Source organism: Pyxicephalus adspersus, chromosome 5 (assembly GCF_032062135.1).
Source record: "Pyxicephalus adspersus chromosome 5, UCB_Pads_2.0, whole genome shotgun sequence".
NCBI classification, from domain to species: Eukaryota; Metazoa; Chordata; class Amphibia; order Anura; family Pyxicephalidae; genus Pyxicephalus; species Pyxicephalus adspersus.
Genome location: NC_092862.1, coordinates 130,449,417 through 130,466,515, shown reverse-complemented (window position 1 = coordinate 130,466,515; position 17,099 = coordinate 130,449,417). Strand labels below are relative to the sequence as shown.

Here is a 17,099-nt window from a genome sequence, read left to right as displayed (position 1 = left end):
ATATACAGGCAACAATAAAACCTTGACATTGTCGTCCAACCCTACCCTGCTTCATCCAAAGCTAATAAAACCATATGCAACCAATATAACCAAAATAATAATGTTTTGCCATTACATACATTTTAGGGTTACATTAATGCTACAATGAATGCGGCTGCCATGTGATATATTTACTTTGTTTTGTTTACAACTCAGTATAAATTATCCATTCTGCTTTGAGCCCTAAGCCTTCCTTGGCTTCATTTAATTGCTCAAATTGTCAAACGTTTTAAAAACTATTGAAGGATCAAAGGATTGCAAGGTTATCTTTTCTCTATCCCACTGTTCAGCTTTAGGCTATTTTCAGACTGGCGGTGAGGTTGAGGTGTGTTTACCACTTCCTCATGCCCGGGAATGTCTACTGTGTTGGTGCACAGCATGTAGGCAGTGAGCCGTTTAGTACCACCGGCTGCTGCTGTTGCTGTAAAAAATTTAAATTACATTGTAGGGCAGAATCAGACTTACTTTGGGATTGAGCGAAACCGCATGGCTCCTTGCAGCTGGCACCTTGCCAAGTCCTCTGTCAGTAGCAACGCAGCGCTGGTTCTTAAAGAACCAGTGTATGCACATTGGAAAGCAGGCAGCAGCGAGAGGTACAAGTGCTGCTCACTGCCGCCTTTATTCATTCTCAGTGGGGCCGCCAGTGGGAAAAGCTACATGTAGCATCTCCCCAGAGGCAACGGTTCCCTGGCACGAGGAGCTTTCCGGAAAACACACTTCAACCTCATGGCAAGTGTGAACATAACCTAAAAGTGGTGGCTGAGTGGCTAGCCATGGCTTGCAAGGTCCTAGGTGCAGCACAGTAACACTTGCCCCTCCAAGCTTTTCTTTCTTCTGATCCTGTTAGCTAATTAAGACAATGTTCAACCAAGTGGCTGACAAGGTCTAAACCTGACCTTATAAGCATTGTCTCATTGAAAGAAATAGACATTCTCCAGTCTCTAATGTTGTGAAATACTCAGGCGTGATCTTTGCCTTTTTTTAAGACAAGAATTGCTGAAATGTTAAAATTTGCCGTGTCAATGTCTGTGAAGAATTGAATGATTTTTTTTTTTTTTTAAATGACAATTCCACCTTGAGTTTAAAAGTCAAATACCATTCTGTTTGCTAGTTGTTCACATAATACCATGCAGTCTGTGTCTACATGATGTGCTTTGGGCTATCTTGCCCTCACTTTATTAGTCATGGATGTTGTAAACCTTAGAGATGTCTGCCTGATCCCTTGTAGTCAGCCGGCCCAGCATGAGAGCCCGTTGTTGTGTGGAAGATCAAACACCTTTTGGAATATGAAAGAGTTCCTTTGAATTGGTTTTGCTGCACCATAACTACTACATCATAGCCATTCCGAAATGCTGGAGTCATAGGCCTTTGTGGAGCCCCAGTGTTTTCTATCAACAGGTCTCTCGTCAAGACATATATAAATAAAATATCAATTTTAAAATTCAACATCGATACAAAAAACACGAGAATGACTCACACTTTCTCCCCATTGTGCATAATAATGCATCACCATTTTTTGTAAAGTGTATTCTGCTTATATTTTGCCCTCCTTGTTCCTCCTATCCGTCTTTATTAACATGCTATTGAAAATATTTAAAAGAAAATCTGTTTTTATTACCTACCTTACATTATCGTTGGGTGTTTCTGCTTCTTTGTGAATTCCAAGCAGATCCTGGCTGGTGGAAAGGGCTTTGGTGATGCCCACATAGGATGCTGAGCCTCCATGATTGAAAGAACAGAAATCCAATGAATGATTGGGGATAGGCAGGGAGATTAAAACTGAACAGGGAAGTGCTAGGTGATACTGAATATCCAATAGCCAGCAGTAAGGTGGGTTTTGTCTGACCCCCTCCAAAGACAGGGCTTTGCTATGTTGATGAGCTGTGTAAATCTTAGGAGTGTATGAACAGAAATACAAACTCTTGGCAGGTTAAACAACTCCCATATATGTATTTTATTAGTGATTTTCCCATTATGTTTGTAATTCCATTTTAAGCACAGGTACAGTTTCCTGGGGAGCATTAGTAATACACAGCCTGATTTTACTTGTTGCCTGGGGGTTCTCTCTAACTGCATTTAACTGCTGCAGTTATCATAAAATGGCCCACCTATTTTCCCACAATGTCCTCCGATAATGTTTATAAAATATGGTTTAATAACATTTTAAGATTCCGTCAATATCTACAAGGTCAGAGAGTCGGGTTTGTTTGCTGAGCATTTCCTATCCTCTGCATTGTGTTTGCATTATTTGTCTGTTTTTAATTTTCCATTTGCAAGTAAATGTAGACTACACCAACACCCTCCTGTGCAAACAGTAATAGAAACATAGAACATTCTGCTTCAGTAACAAGCTTCAGAAAAAAAAAGCAAACAGTGCCGGCTGCTAAAATCAAAGATAAACACAGGGGTGTATGTATTATTAATTTGACAAGATATTCACCTATAATTCCCCCTGAATGATTGTTGGCTCAGTGCAAAGTTGTGCACTTTGAGGTCATTGTAAAGGACAAGGAACTGTTTGCATCTGGAGAAAAAGAAAAGTTTAGCCACCATGTACAGATAGGCTACTCCATGGTAAGGGGTAGTCTTCAATGCTTGAGTGCCGCTTCAAATGTCTGTTGTTAAAAAGCATTGCCAAAGCTTTCTATTGAAAGCAATTCACCATTCCCTATGCTGCCCCTTTGCTTCCATTCCAACCAGCCATATATGGAGCCTACAAGTTGTGAAAATGTGGAGCTTCTTCTAGCCAGCTCAGTTGTTTGTTTAAAATGCATAAAAAAACATCTGGCTATTGATATTTATAGGTAAAGCCAATATAGATTGTTGATCCAATATATTCAATTGCTTTAAGGAAGGAAGAAGTGTTTACCTTGTTGGAGCCAAATATTCATGTTTACATTATTATATTTAATTGCTTTAAATGTGTTCTTTTTTATTTCCTCTGGATCTGCATAGAGTGTAGGGTTCTGTATTTGGGCTTTTCATTTCATTTTTATATTAGGTTTACCTGTGGATTGAACTTGACAGACTAGTTTTTTTCAACCTGACTATGTAATGTTGTAAATATAGATATAATTTTCTTATAACATCTGCACACTTGCTGAAATTTCTAATGGCAGACAGGGGAATCACATGTCCTGGTTATTGAAATCGGGGAAATGGAAATTCAGCACAAATCCAGTCTGTATAGATATTTTATTTACATAAACTTTTATTTCTAGAAACAATGGTAAAAAGTCCAGACTTGATTGGATTTAGAAACTTATAAACTGCCTGAATAGGCTTTAATATGTATCCCCTTCATCAGAGTTTGAGAAGTCAATAAATCTTATATTGAATCAAGAGCTCCTAAAAAAATCTGAACTTATTACAATTACTTTCCTTCAGGGTTCCTCATAAACCCATAGGCCAGTATAGGATTCCTTTTGATTTATCAAGCCCTGGTGAAGAGAGCACTTTATACCCCGGAAACATGATGGCTTTTTATGGTACAAATATTTATAATAAAAAAAAGTATGGACTCTTCAATTTTGGTTTCAAGTACTTCACATCCCAAACACCAATCTTTATCTATGAGAGACCTCCGTCAAAAGGGAAAAGTGGTGGCACCCTTCTTGGTATTGCAGTTATATTGCATAAATGACACAGGCTACGCAGAATATTATTAACGTTTTACAGGGATCATTGACTTTTTGAAATGCTTGAAAACAGGTTTTTCTGTTCCAAAAGTTTCTATTTCAAGTTTTTCTTTATTTTCACAAACAAGACATAAAATAACAATGTGGTACGCTGAGCTTTTTACAGTTTTGTTTGTATTGAACAAGAATTTAGAGGTTAACTTTGTGTATTATAAAAACTACAAATCTATCTTTAGTCCCTTCTGGTTTTACAACCTCCTGTGTGTATTAATGTTTGATGACTTCAATGAATTATTATTTCTAAAGTGATGTGTATTTATTTTCTAAAACGTGACCTCTTGAAGGGGCTTTCCAGATGCAGCTATAATATTGTAAACCATTCCTCTTTGTGGTCAGTGATGATCAATGGGTGTCACCCCACTTAGAACCTGTTCATCAGTTTTGAAAAACCTCTTCCAAAATAATTTCTTTTGTTTTTGTATAAAGCAGAGATGAGTTAAGAACCTCTGACAAGTTTCACTTGCTATTTGAACCATTGTATATCAGACATTAAGTGTGGACGTCCCCAATTGGGGATCAATGCAATAATAAAAACTTGACTGATGTTCTAATTCTTCACCTTGCTACCAAATAAAAGTTGCTCCCTTTGGAACTGAGCTTTACAAATATGAAAATCTATTGTGTAGCGATGCTTGGCTGTAGCATTACACTTATCCACACAGCTTGGACCTTACACGCCCTTGAAGGTCAGACACATGGCTTCAACTGTATGGAAAAGATGTTGTGAAATAAAGTCTTTCTTCTTTTGTACTTCCTACATTGGGTCTGGTTTAATAAAGCTGTCCTAGGCTGGATAAATAGATCAAAGATATAGATCATCATGGGAGAACTTGGGTGATTCAACCAACCTGGAATGGATTTCTAAAATCATTTTCTATTATTTGGAAAATGTTTTCAATCCTGGACAAGATCCATTCCTAGTTTGCTAGCTCAACTAGGTTCTCCCATGATAGTCTATCTTTTCTAGCCTTGGAAAATAAATCAGGCCAATTGCCTCACCTAAATGACCCTTCCACCAGCTGAATTTAGAGAAGAAATGGCTGTAGTGCAGTGTACAAACACACATGACCTATGAAACAGATCCTCTGTCCACCAATTTGTTTCTATACATGTTGTGTTTCTTTATCAGCACAGTTGCTATAAGATTTGCCTTGTTTAGTGTTGAGATATTTGAGGTATTACAAACCTTACAAACTATTATCATTTGCATGATACCTCTGGGTCAGCTATGGCTCCTGACACTACATTCAAGATGGCAGCAATCTTATGGTATTTAGATATCCACAGAAGAGAGACAGGGGCTTTTGCAAGTACACAATCAGAACATCATCAGAATCTAATGGGAATATTTTTGATGAAATATTTTTTATTGCAATTAGAGTGGTACAGGGTTAGAACATCTGTCAGGTTGTATTTTTGTCTCTATATCTTGGCTCTTTACTTTCTATCCATGTGTCTACACAGGAATTTAGGTATATATATATATATATATATATATATACATACATACACACAAAAAAAAATTTCCAACTATTCTTTACCTTACTGAAAATCATTGCTGTCATTGCCACCTGTATTCCCAATGGGGATGTCCTGTCCTGGGTATAAGGTCATTTTTTCACCTGTAGGTAGCAATAAAATGGGACAAAGGTTCTAACTTGAAGCCTCAGTGCTACCCCAATTGAAAGGGCCTGCTTGGGGAAGAATGAGAACCACACCACCAGCAAACACTGCATTCTATTTCAGTTTATTCAGCACACTTTGCTAACTTTTCCTCCCACCACGATGTCATTGATTGATCTGCAAACATTAAGAACATGCACTGGATATCTTTTTGTGATGCCTATATGCACAGCATGCAGCAAATATTTTGAAATATTGCATTGGAACCATATTAGTAATGTTTCTCTTTGCTATTCTATCTGTCCTCTGTCCTTGTGGATAGAGAAGGAGCTCAGACTCTTATTGTTCCATACCAGCAGTTTTGTCGGTCGTTGAAAAATGTTAAGGTCATTGTCAGAGGCTCGGTGAGAGTGGTGAAGATGTCATCCTGACTTAGCAGGCACAAGCTGCTGTCAAAATCATAGACAGCACTTGACAGGGGAGCCGGCTGTCATTTTATAATGAAATCACATAGCTGTGTGGAGATGAATGCAGGAGATGTATATAGAAAGGCAGGGCTGCTGTCAGAGATGTCTGGGTCCCATACTAGGTAAACTTCCAGGGCCCCCTCCCCATGTGTAAAAGTTCCAGGGTTGCAAATGCCACTTCCTATGATAAGGGCCCATCATAAAAGAACCCCTTGTCCTCCCCTTCCCATGGCAGCCTAATTAAAGTGGAGCACTAGGGGCTACACAAAATTCATATCCAACTTTGCTTTGTATTTCTGCACCAAAGTAAAGAGGACCATGTATGAAAATATTGAATCTTAACCCACAATATCTCCATATTAAAAACTGGTAATATTATTAAACTACAATTGTCATACTTTCCCCCCTCCCTTTTTCTTTTTCTCCACCCTTCATCTTAAATCTCCTTTATTCCTCCAATATCTCCCAATATATAAATCTTCTATGTTAAACCAATTGAATATACATTGTTTTTTTATCTACATAATGTTCTATTATGACAGGTCAGCCTATTGGTATGTGTCCATGATCTATGTTTACTGTATGCTCTCTTCTTAATTGTAATATTTTACCTATTTGAAAGACTAAATAAAAACGGTAGGCCGACAATTATAAAATTTCTAATTAAGAACTTTCTTAGATGTGGTAGTTTTAAGTTTTGCTTTGATTAAGAGAAGTTGTAGCAACTGTTGCATTAACCTATTTCTATCTACTTGCCATCAGCTGTCATAAAAGAAATACAGAACCCCCCCATCAGTGACTTGAGTGACTCTAATTACTTGAGTACCATGCATATATGCCACTTTAAATACTTTCTCAGTCACTTATAAAGAGCAGATATGCAGATCAAAAACAGACCTTCCCTGCATAGTTGTTCCAGGTTGATGACTCAAGGTTTTTGAAGTTAGAGGTTCAGCTGGAGGGACCTGGCCCTTTCAGTGGACTAGATCAGCAATAGTGGCATTCACATTTCTTTAATAATGACTTTGCTAAATATCCAAATGTATAAGTCTACATAAATAAGACATGTAATAATATCTAGTAAAAATACCAGTGTTCAAAAAAAACTTGACCGTATTAACTATAAAGAAAGCTAAAAATGCATCAAATGTATGGTCGCTACTATCTCCTCTAGTCTCCCTGCAGCAGACTTTTGCTTATTTGGAGGTGTCTACCTTGATAAAGACAGGGCTTTGCTTCCTCACGACAGAGCCTCCAGCAAAGAGAACAATGAACACTTAGTTTTAGGATAGGTTTTACCAAAAATAATCATTTGGATGCATCATTGTCTTGAATTTCAAACTTGAGGTGCAGATACATGAGTGCCTAGGAATTTTCACATACCAGAGGGGGCAAATGAATGAAAGGAAGAAAGTATATTTTAGGCTACTGCTTAGACACAGTTATAATTTCTAAATATTGCGTTCAGGTCTACTTTATGAGCAGGTATTGATCCGCGGCTGCCTAGGCTAAGATGGTGCCATCAGTTTGCTGTAGGCAGGAGAATGCATTGCATGAGGTACCTCCTTTCAAGTAATCAGTATGCAACATTGTACCTTTGTAGAAGTCACGTGAGTATAAGTAACACTTTTATTACATACTTATATTAGTACAGAGCCTTCACTTCCCTCACATCAATTCTCAAATAAAATGTGAGTGGGAATCTTTTCATGCTTTTTGCCTTTTACTGAAGCCCCCTGTGCTCCTCTACCACAATGCACCACGATGACCCACTTTATTCCCTTCTCTACCGTGACCTTTAGAAGAATTCACATTAGGTTAAATCACAGATGTATTTATTTGTATTCCACTCCGTGATCCTGACATATCTTGTCTGGTTCAGGGTTATTGAAGTTCTGGCTATTCCCCATCCATGTGTACAGATATGCTGCATATCCCTGTACACTGCAGTCTGCTCAGAGGAAAGTTACCCAGCAGACAGGGAGCAGCTTCCAGGGCAGGAGCTATGATGCCTGCTGCCCTTGGCTTGGAAGCTGGCTAGGAAAAACATAAAGTTGGGAGGGGGAATGTGGTCTGTGTCGAGTGACTTGGAGCAAGGAAATGAAATGTTTCTGCTCTGGCATGCTTTTTCCTTGTCAATTAGAGGTTACAACAACACTAGGGATGTTATATTTTTAAACATCACGTGTTTCCGTGCTGTGTTGATCATGGGTTTAGGCAGCCTTATATCACCGCCGGTTTTGTATGAATTTTGGCTTATGCACCCCTGGAGGTTTAGCATGAAATCTGGCATTCTTGTATCCCTACTGGTACAGCACAGAATTTGTTATTCCTGTATGTCCAATGATAAAGCATGGACTACAGTAATATTTTTATTGATATTAACTTGTATTTATATAGCAGCAACAAATCCATAGTCCATCACCATATCACTAACTGTTCGCTGGAAGATCTAACAATTTATTGACCCTACCATAGTCATAGGTCAGTTAAAATTCTCAATCTTTGGGGGTAAGCTAATACACTAACTGCCTAATTTGTTTTTTTATGCAGTTTGGTGTGCTTGTGTCCCCTCTGAGCTGAAGCAGCATTTGGTATTCCAAGTGCAAAATAGATGTTTAACATGGAGTTTGATATTTCTGCCTTTTGCATCCCTATGTCGTACATGTAGTTCAGTATTCCTGCAGACCGGAGTGGGTCCATGACTACATGGGTGGTGATTGAATGATGCTGGCTGTTATTTAACCAAAAAGACTGGGGACATCCAGTGTCTGTTTTAGAACAAAAACCATAACCTGATAAAAAAAACCCCAGATCATGACATCTTTGAAATGAATACGGATTGTTGGAGTGAGCATTATTTAAATATGTCCTACTGTTAAATGTGTGTATGATCAAGTATGATCAAGTAAATGTTTTCTTCCTTCTGATATTGATCCTTATTGAATACTCACCATGCACTAATTAAAAACAATTAGATTTAGCCTCTCATTGAGTTCAGAGCACAGTCACTGCTAGTTTTGTACTGGTCAGTTCTTTACAAAGCTATGTGACCGTTCATTGCCCACCACTTTCTTCCATGTTCCCACTTATGGTTGACCTACCATAAGAAACAGACCAAAAAAAAAAAAACAGGCAGCCATTATTGGAGTTTGATTGGTATTTCAATTAGGTATCAATCAAAGTGTCCTAATGTTTCGAAGATTGTTGTTATATTTATTGTATATATCAAATCTAACCTTGAATCTATTGAAAGCATTGAATAATTTATGGGTATAAAGAGTCCAACTGACTTCACCTTGTAAAATACTTCCACTTTTCCACCACGGGCAAAAATGGATTCTTTATAACATTTACTGGCATTGACTGGCTGCGGGACAACATTTTCCAAGAATCTTCACAGTACCAAAAGATCATCCTACATTGCTAGTCAGTGGGAAGGATGCCAACAAGATCATTGGAATATATTGCAGTGACCTGAGAGGCACAAATTGCTCATTGCTTAAGGAACCCCCAGAAACCTTTAAAGGAATTCTGGTTGAGAAATTTTTGCTTAGTGAATGTGATTAAAATTTAAAGAATACCCAATCACGTGCAAGAAATCCAAAAAGGTAAAAGTCAGCAGTGCATCCTTTATTTACTACTCTAGATGAAATATCACTGTCAGGGGGATAATTAACTTTTCTATTTGAACAGCCCATATTCTTTTAGTGAAAATTCCCAGAGTGTTGCCATTGTGTTGCTTTAGAGCTGCACATTTGCACAAAAATGCTGAATTTTTAAAAATGCAGTACATGGCAATGCACAGCAGTATATTGCTGTAAATTTGTATAAATGAAAGCAGACCGAACACACAAAAACATGTCTTTTATGTTACTCCTGGATTGTAAGCTCATCAGGGCAGGATCCTCCTCCTGTGTCACTGTCTGTATCTGTCATTTGCAACCCCTATTTAATGTACAGGGCTACATAATATGTTGGCGCTATATAAATCCTGTTTATTAATAATAATAATTAAAATACTGTGTGTTATGTCAATGCATGAATTTCTATATTGAAGAGTGTGTGTTAGGCAACTTGCTATAAACTTAGTTATTTATACCAATTACCGGTTTGTTTCCCAACCAGAGATCCTCCAGAGGTTACTGGAGGTTCCTTCAGCAATAAGCAATTTGTGCTTCTCAAGTCTGTTTAAGTGACTCCAATGGCTATCTGTAAGGAAACATTCTACCCCCTGGCCAGCAATGTAAAAGGAATTATTCCTACTGACAACTGTACTAATATACTGTGATCTGTGGATATACTAATCATAGCAGGGGTTCCCTGAAGACCTGAAAGTTATTTAAAGGGTTCCCCCATGGTAAAAAGGTCCAGAAAGGTTGATTTATAGCCTTTGCTATCTAGTGCTATTTGCTGTCTTTGGTTTACCTTTTCTTTTACTTTTAAAGGTTAGTGGATATATAATTCATACTAACAGATATATGGAAATGACACATTCTATTCACTGATAACTTCAGAATTATTCCTGCAAACTAGTGGACAAGAATGCCAAATTCCTTGTTATCTAGCAGCCTGCATAGGGTGAGTGAAAAAGACAGCGCAGCCTGCAGCGATGGGTGTCCGCCTCTCTCCGCTGAACTCTATATGTGTGTATGTGAGTGTGTATGAGCTGCAGTACCAGAGCAGAGATCACATTGAGATCATCGTCTGTTCATTCTAGCACTATGCTCAGTCAGTCTGCCTGTGCTGTCCCCAGCTTGAAATCTCACTGATATGTAAGGTGAGTCTGTACATTGCTTTGTATACATTGTCCCAGCTCTATCACTGTCTCTGTTGTGCTATTTTGCCTGCAGCTGTTACTATGTAGCTGGGAATTCCAGATATTTCTCTAGAGGTTACTGCCTTCTATTTGTTTAAAAAACAAAAATATTGGATTCACTATAACTGCAAACCAGGACTGCATTTACCCTGCCATAGCTTGTGAATACGTATATTGTTAGATGATTAACCGGGTATATTTGCATTTTGTATTCTTGTTTGTTTGTGGGTTTGTGTACTATTATTATCTTGTATTTATATAGCGCTGACCTATTACATAGCAGTGTACAGAGTCATAGTCATGTCACTAACTATCCTTCAGAGATATTACATAGCAGTGTACAGAGTCATAGTCATGTCACTAACTATCCTTCAGAGAAGCTTACAATCTAATGTTCCCACTACAGTCTTAGGGTGAATTTTTTGGGGTGGTTTATTGCTTTTGTTCAATTCTCCTTATTGCATTGGTATTCAAGATCATCTAATTTAGTTGATATATACAGAGCAGAGATTTTTAAAGCACATTTTTTTCTCCTAACGTGACCACCATAAAAGTCTGTAGATATGCAAGAACTGGTCTTTAGGTGTTCTCATTTCAATAATTACAAAATGATTAAAGTATAATGAGGTCTACCAGGAGATTGTATTTTACTTTTGGTGCTTAGTAGGTCCCTTTTCCGATTTCATGTACAGTATTCTGTAAAACATTGCTTTGTGTAGCCCAGGCATACGCTGATTAGTGTTTGCTGTATGTAACTAGTTTAATTATTGTGTTCATTTATCTGATGTACAACAATGGCAGTGACAAAGTGAATCCTCATTTTTCATTTTACCTTTTTAATAAAGAAAAGTCCAAAGGCTAAAGCGTTGTTGTCACTGTTTTTTTTGACTGTCATTGGGATCCAAATTTTGATGGAAAACAAGTCTGCAGATTACTGTTACAGCTTCACTTAGAATTACATGCTTGTTAGATGTTAATGGGATTCATTTACTAAAGTAGTTTAAGCTGTTCACTTAGTAAAGGGAATTATTATTTTGCAAGGATAATTCACTTAGCATAGTAAATATAGAAAATCTCTACTGACTTCAGGCATCCAATAGTGCAAGCAAACTTTGTTTTTTATTTTACATTTATATACATATTATTGGATTATTTTTCCAAAGTAAAATATTGCCCTTAATTATGCACAGCCTAAATTCATTTAATAAATCAACCTCACTGTTCTAAAAAATCACAGCCAGAGGTAGCCAAGCAAGTAACATTTGGAAGGAAGTCTGCAATTGCAGCTTTCCTATTTATCTCTCCTTTATGAGATTGCGTGATTTAATGGCAATTTCCAGCATGATGTGGGATCTATCAATTGACCTACATGTATGTAGTGGCCATCATTGTTCATTATCTGTGCACCTGCAAGATATATTAGCTTTATCTTTTTCAAAAATTGTTTCTGTTTTATATATGTTAATATATAATAATATTTAAATATATATAATACATATTATAATGTATGTATTATGTTATGTATAGTAGTCCTCTTCACCATCCATTATCCCAAATATATGATTTATTTCAAGCTCTGATTCTTTAATATTCCTTCATTATAGGTAGCCTTTTCCAAGACAGACATTGGAACTTGCACAGATAGAAGTAACTAATTCATATAGCTCGCAGTGCTGGTGTCCTGAGTATACTTATCCCTGGGGATAAAGTTTTCTCCCTGTTTGGTCTTCCATTCCTTTTCCTGCAAGCAAAAACATACAGGTAGATATGACTCAGAAACCCCTCTAGTAAAGTTTTTCTTAGCCAGGGGTTGCTGAGCATTCCCTGAGCAATGGTCAATTTGTGCCTCTTAGGTTTTCCTTACACCAGTGATCCTTTTGGCTATCTGTAATGATGACCAGCTAACGTACTGTGAGCTGTGGATATAGTAATTATAGAAAGGGTTCCCTGAAGACCTGAACGTTATTTCAATAGACTAACCTCTTTTGGTGCAGTCAGGATTTTTGCCCCCTGTAAAGCAAGACAGCCTATGTTTGCACTATATAAATACAGTAAATATCAATAGTAATGTCCAGCTTATTGTTATCCTTGTACATTTATTTCCCAAACAATACCTTGTGTTTTATACCAATGTCATTCTTACTTCGAGTTGTATTATGTAGTTGCTCTTACTTGTTGGAAATTTAATCTGTTGCTGTGCATAAACAGGAGTGCACCTGAAATCTCAAATCTTCCCTAAGGGCTATTTTAGACTTGCGTGATTGCAATGTTCTACTGCAGACTACACAACCGTGCTCCTGAGCACTCCCATTCCGCTGAATCAAAGTCATTGGGGACCATTCTGTGCATGGGTTGCATGCAGGTGTGGTTGCAGTGGATTTCAGTGTGCTTCCTGAAAATGACAAGTGGCATTTGGCCGCGTGGTTGCTTCTCCTACCCCTGGTTTGGGAACTATTTCCTGCATGGTGGATTACAGCATTGATCGCAATAGCATCAAGTCACATTTGGCCACATGCTTGTTGTTTAAAGATCCGCACAGCCACAGCTGCGAGCAGGTTTTTGTGTTACTCCTGCTGCAATTTGTCTCTTCCAGCCACAACAACAGTTTGCTGTGTGTCTGGGAACTGCCACTTTTGCAGTTTCACCCCATGGGTCTGAAAGGTCCTGTAGTATGAAAGTGCATATCAAGCCAAGCACAGAAGAACTATTTATGTGCCAAAAATAAAGTTTGCTCCTTGAACACAGATCTCTATTCATTTTCCCTATTCCACCAGCCCTTTATCTCCATAATCCTTCCGTGTGTACAGATTATTAACTCACAAGACTTCTATCAAAATCAACAAATATTGTTGGATTTATTGAACAGATATAGCAACACTTTTAATGGTTTATTTAGCAGAACAAACTTAAAAAACAGGCCCATGATGTCCATCCAGTATTGGGTTATCTTTATTTATATCAGTCTGCACAGAGATCAAAGGAGGGGGTAAAAAATATTCAATGATATAATATATAATTTATTATTTTTGTATTGTATAAAATTATTGTTTTCTAAAATTTACCGCAGAGTGCTTCCATCCCTCAGTATGTTATGTATGGCTATCCATTAAGAAAGCCCAGCACTAAGTCTGCACCTACCGGTATTTACAGCTTCTATACTTCAGAGGGCGCCAGCTTTGCAGAGCAGGCAGATTTCATTAAATTTGCACAATAGTTAACCAGCTATCTGAAACTCTGGAGTATCAGATTGCATTCTCCACCTACTACCTGCAAATGAGTAACTATGAAATATTGTATAAAATAGATAAAAATAGATTCTTATCTCTGGTACATCATTGTGCCCCATTCCCTGATTACTTATGTTGTGTAATAATCTAGTAAACTCATGCTTTAGTAGCAGCATCTCAGTTTTTACTACTATAAAAGCTAGCGCCCGCTATGCGCCAAATGATAGGTGCAGAGATAGTGCTGGGCTTTCCTAATGGATAGCCTAGCATGAACTGCACAAACTCGTATAAACTGTCATAGGACTTAGTGCAACACAGTTTGCAGATAGTTTATGTTAGAACTAAAATGTATAACAATATATAAATCATAATGTAATGGGCCTTTGTAGAATATTACTTTGGTTGCAGTTAGTTCTTGACTGATGCTCTGACTGATGATATATTTAGGAAGATGTCTCCTGCTGATTTAGTAGAGTGTCAGACTTGGATTATATTCTCTTCTGGCTTCCTGGACATGATGTCCGTCATTTAATAGGGAAAAGTGCTGAGTGTAGTTATCATAGTGCACAGTGATACCTTTACACAGTTCTGACTTCCCTTATTGATGATGGGTAATATTTACTTTCTGTGGGTTATTGAATTATTCTTATTCCATTGGTAATGGTTGCCATGTACGTGGTACCTGTTCAGCAATTATATTGGTTTTTGGCTGAATTTGTCTTGAGTGGGACAGAAAGTCATGACATACAGAGCTATAAAGTCCAAAACATGAAACTTTGTTTTTAAGAGCAAGCATATTTTATTTTACCTGTTTTGTCTGTTGGGAAAAAACTGCCAAGGAATGGGCACTGTATGGCATTGATAAGGAGAATGGGGACCCTGTGAGTGCCATTTTGAGCATCATTCCAGCCAGCTCTTACTATATCCCTACTGTGTTCTCAAATGATCTGTATTTCAGCAAATACTAAAAATATAGCTCAATATTTTATGAGAAAGAAAAGCAAATCTCCTCAGTGTGATCTTTGTACATTGGAAGGATTTTAACAAACTTGCACAATAGCACATTCCTTTGTTTTGTTGCTATGAAGAAATAGCTGTTTCCCAGTTTCATGAATTGGAGTCCATTAGAACCGCCTAAGCAAATCTCAATGTCCTAATGAGGAAAGCTTCAAGGTCTGCATCTCTTGAGGAGACAAGATCTAAGCTATTTACACACGCCAGATTATTGTTTGTCTGGGATAAGAATATAGCATTTGTGTAGCCGTCATCCAACATGGGTCACCAATCCCTCCTGGTGGTTCATCGTAAAACCAAGCAGGGACAGCAGCTGCTGTATTTTCCTATAACAGAGAGCACAGAGAGGTGTCACTTGCCCGTCCTCCCCTTTCCCCTCTCCATAGAACAGAACAGCACTATATGTACAGCGCTCATTCATTCTCCAGTCACTGGATACAATCGGAAAAGATCATTTCTACCAACACAAATCTGATTTCTGCATGGGGCTATGGCCCTAAAAGACACCGGCTGATATTTTTTTCCCTATACATTCTCTAACCCAAATAAATGACCGGAAGGTGAATGCAACAGGTGATTGATTATAAACCACCAGTTTTTGGATTTCCAATCAGAAGCAGGCAAAATAAATGTTTTGGTATCTATCATTGTCAAGTGTATGATTGAGCGAATTCATTTGGGAGCTCCTAGCATTTATGTGGGTCTAATACCCCCACCCATAATACCCACCCCATGATCCAAAGGGCAGATTATTATACATATGTATTTTCAGATTTATGATCCATTAATTTGAGATTGATTTAAGCATTTTTATTTGTAGAAGTTACTCTTCTACAGCAACTTTGCAATGTTGATTAAGCAACATAAAACATGGCTATAGGTATCGGTCATAGGAATAATTGATTGAAAACATTTTTTCTGCAGTGAATATTAAAAACCAAAATGGATTGGTGTCTGTAACATTGGTCATTTTATAAATAGCATTGAAGAATGTAAAATCCAGGTGAGCTCTAAAAGAGGTGACTTGCTATTGCAAACATGCAGACAAACCCAGCCTACGGTGAGAGGTGGCAGATTCTTAGCATATCTATTATTCAGAACTTTATAAACTTTACAGCCAATAGCAATCCATTTTACAAGAATTTAGGTTTTCAAATTTGAGGTCTGGTTACTAATTTTGGCTTTTAGCTTCTGCACCATAAAATTAACCTCTTGTTAGCATCAGACACATTTTAACGCTTCAAATCTCTTTATTGCAAATAAGGTACATGTCAATAAGTAGTAAACCCCATGCCAGGAAGAGATTAAACATTGCTTGTGTAGTTAAACCCTCAAAGTTAATTTGTGTTCATTTCTGTTATTGGTGAGGAATGTAAAGCAAACCAGTGTGCAGCATTCTGAGAGTTGAGTCCAGTACAGCTGACAAAATACCTCTGTGAGGTTGAACACGACATTCCAGAATCCCACAGCACAAAGAAGGCTTTCATTCTGCCTGGTATATACCCCCACCTGAGGGTTATGTTATTTCTAACAACTTGTGTTCATCACAAGGTACAGCTTACTTCCTAGTGGTTTGGGTCTTTTGGAAGTTTGGGGTGAGTCTAAGCTATAGGAAGGTATATTATGTGTGTGTTTAGTGCAAAGCTATCACAAAGAGATACTGTGCTGATCAAAAAATGCTAATTGCCTGACAAACATGCTGCTTTAATGGCTTCAATGCTTGTTTATCGCAAGACGTATTTATTACCATGTATGTAGGGATTTGACAGTAAAACAGAGGTCCACTGGACAATGGATCAGTTTACATCAATGGCTACATCAATGGTTCCAGCACTGGCTTCTGTCAAATCTGAAAACGGCAAGAACCAAAGCTGCATTTGGAGTGTCAGCTTGGCTGCCTAGGTGCCAGTTGCTGGGAGCTGCACATCATCGCTAAATTACAAGGCATGTCTGCACCTACCTTAGGGCTCCTTTCACACTATACAAGTGGCTGCATGCTATATTGCAATGCCCACTTACCTGCACTGCTGTGTAGTGTGACCGTAACACCACTGCATCCCACATATTGGGCTGATTTATTAAAGCTCTCCAAGGCTGGAGAGGATACACTTTCTTCAGTGAAGCTGGGTGATCCAGCAAACCTGGAATAGATTTCTTAAAAGTATTTTGCTATTTGTAAGCAAATGTTTTCAATCCTGGACCAGATCCATTC

General features: G+C 37.9%; 1 protein-coding gene across 16 annotated transcripts in view; it reads left to right on the top strand.

The window, feature by feature from the left end:
• Positions 1-17,099, top strand: part of KIAA1217 (KIAA1217 ortholog) — a 279,526-nt gene that overhangs the window by 203,981 nt on the left and 58,446 nt on the right. The window contains exon 1 of one of the 16 annotated variants that reach the window (XM_072412727.1): positions 10,457-10,607. The exons of 14 other annotated variants lie outside the window; for them this stretch is intronic. The gene's annotated coding sequence lies outside the window, so the exon portion shown is untranslated. Of the gene's footprint in view, positions 1-10,456; positions 10,608-17,099 lie in introns of those variants that run through there. One more of the 16 variants, XM_072412728.1, reaches the window with a different exon arrangement.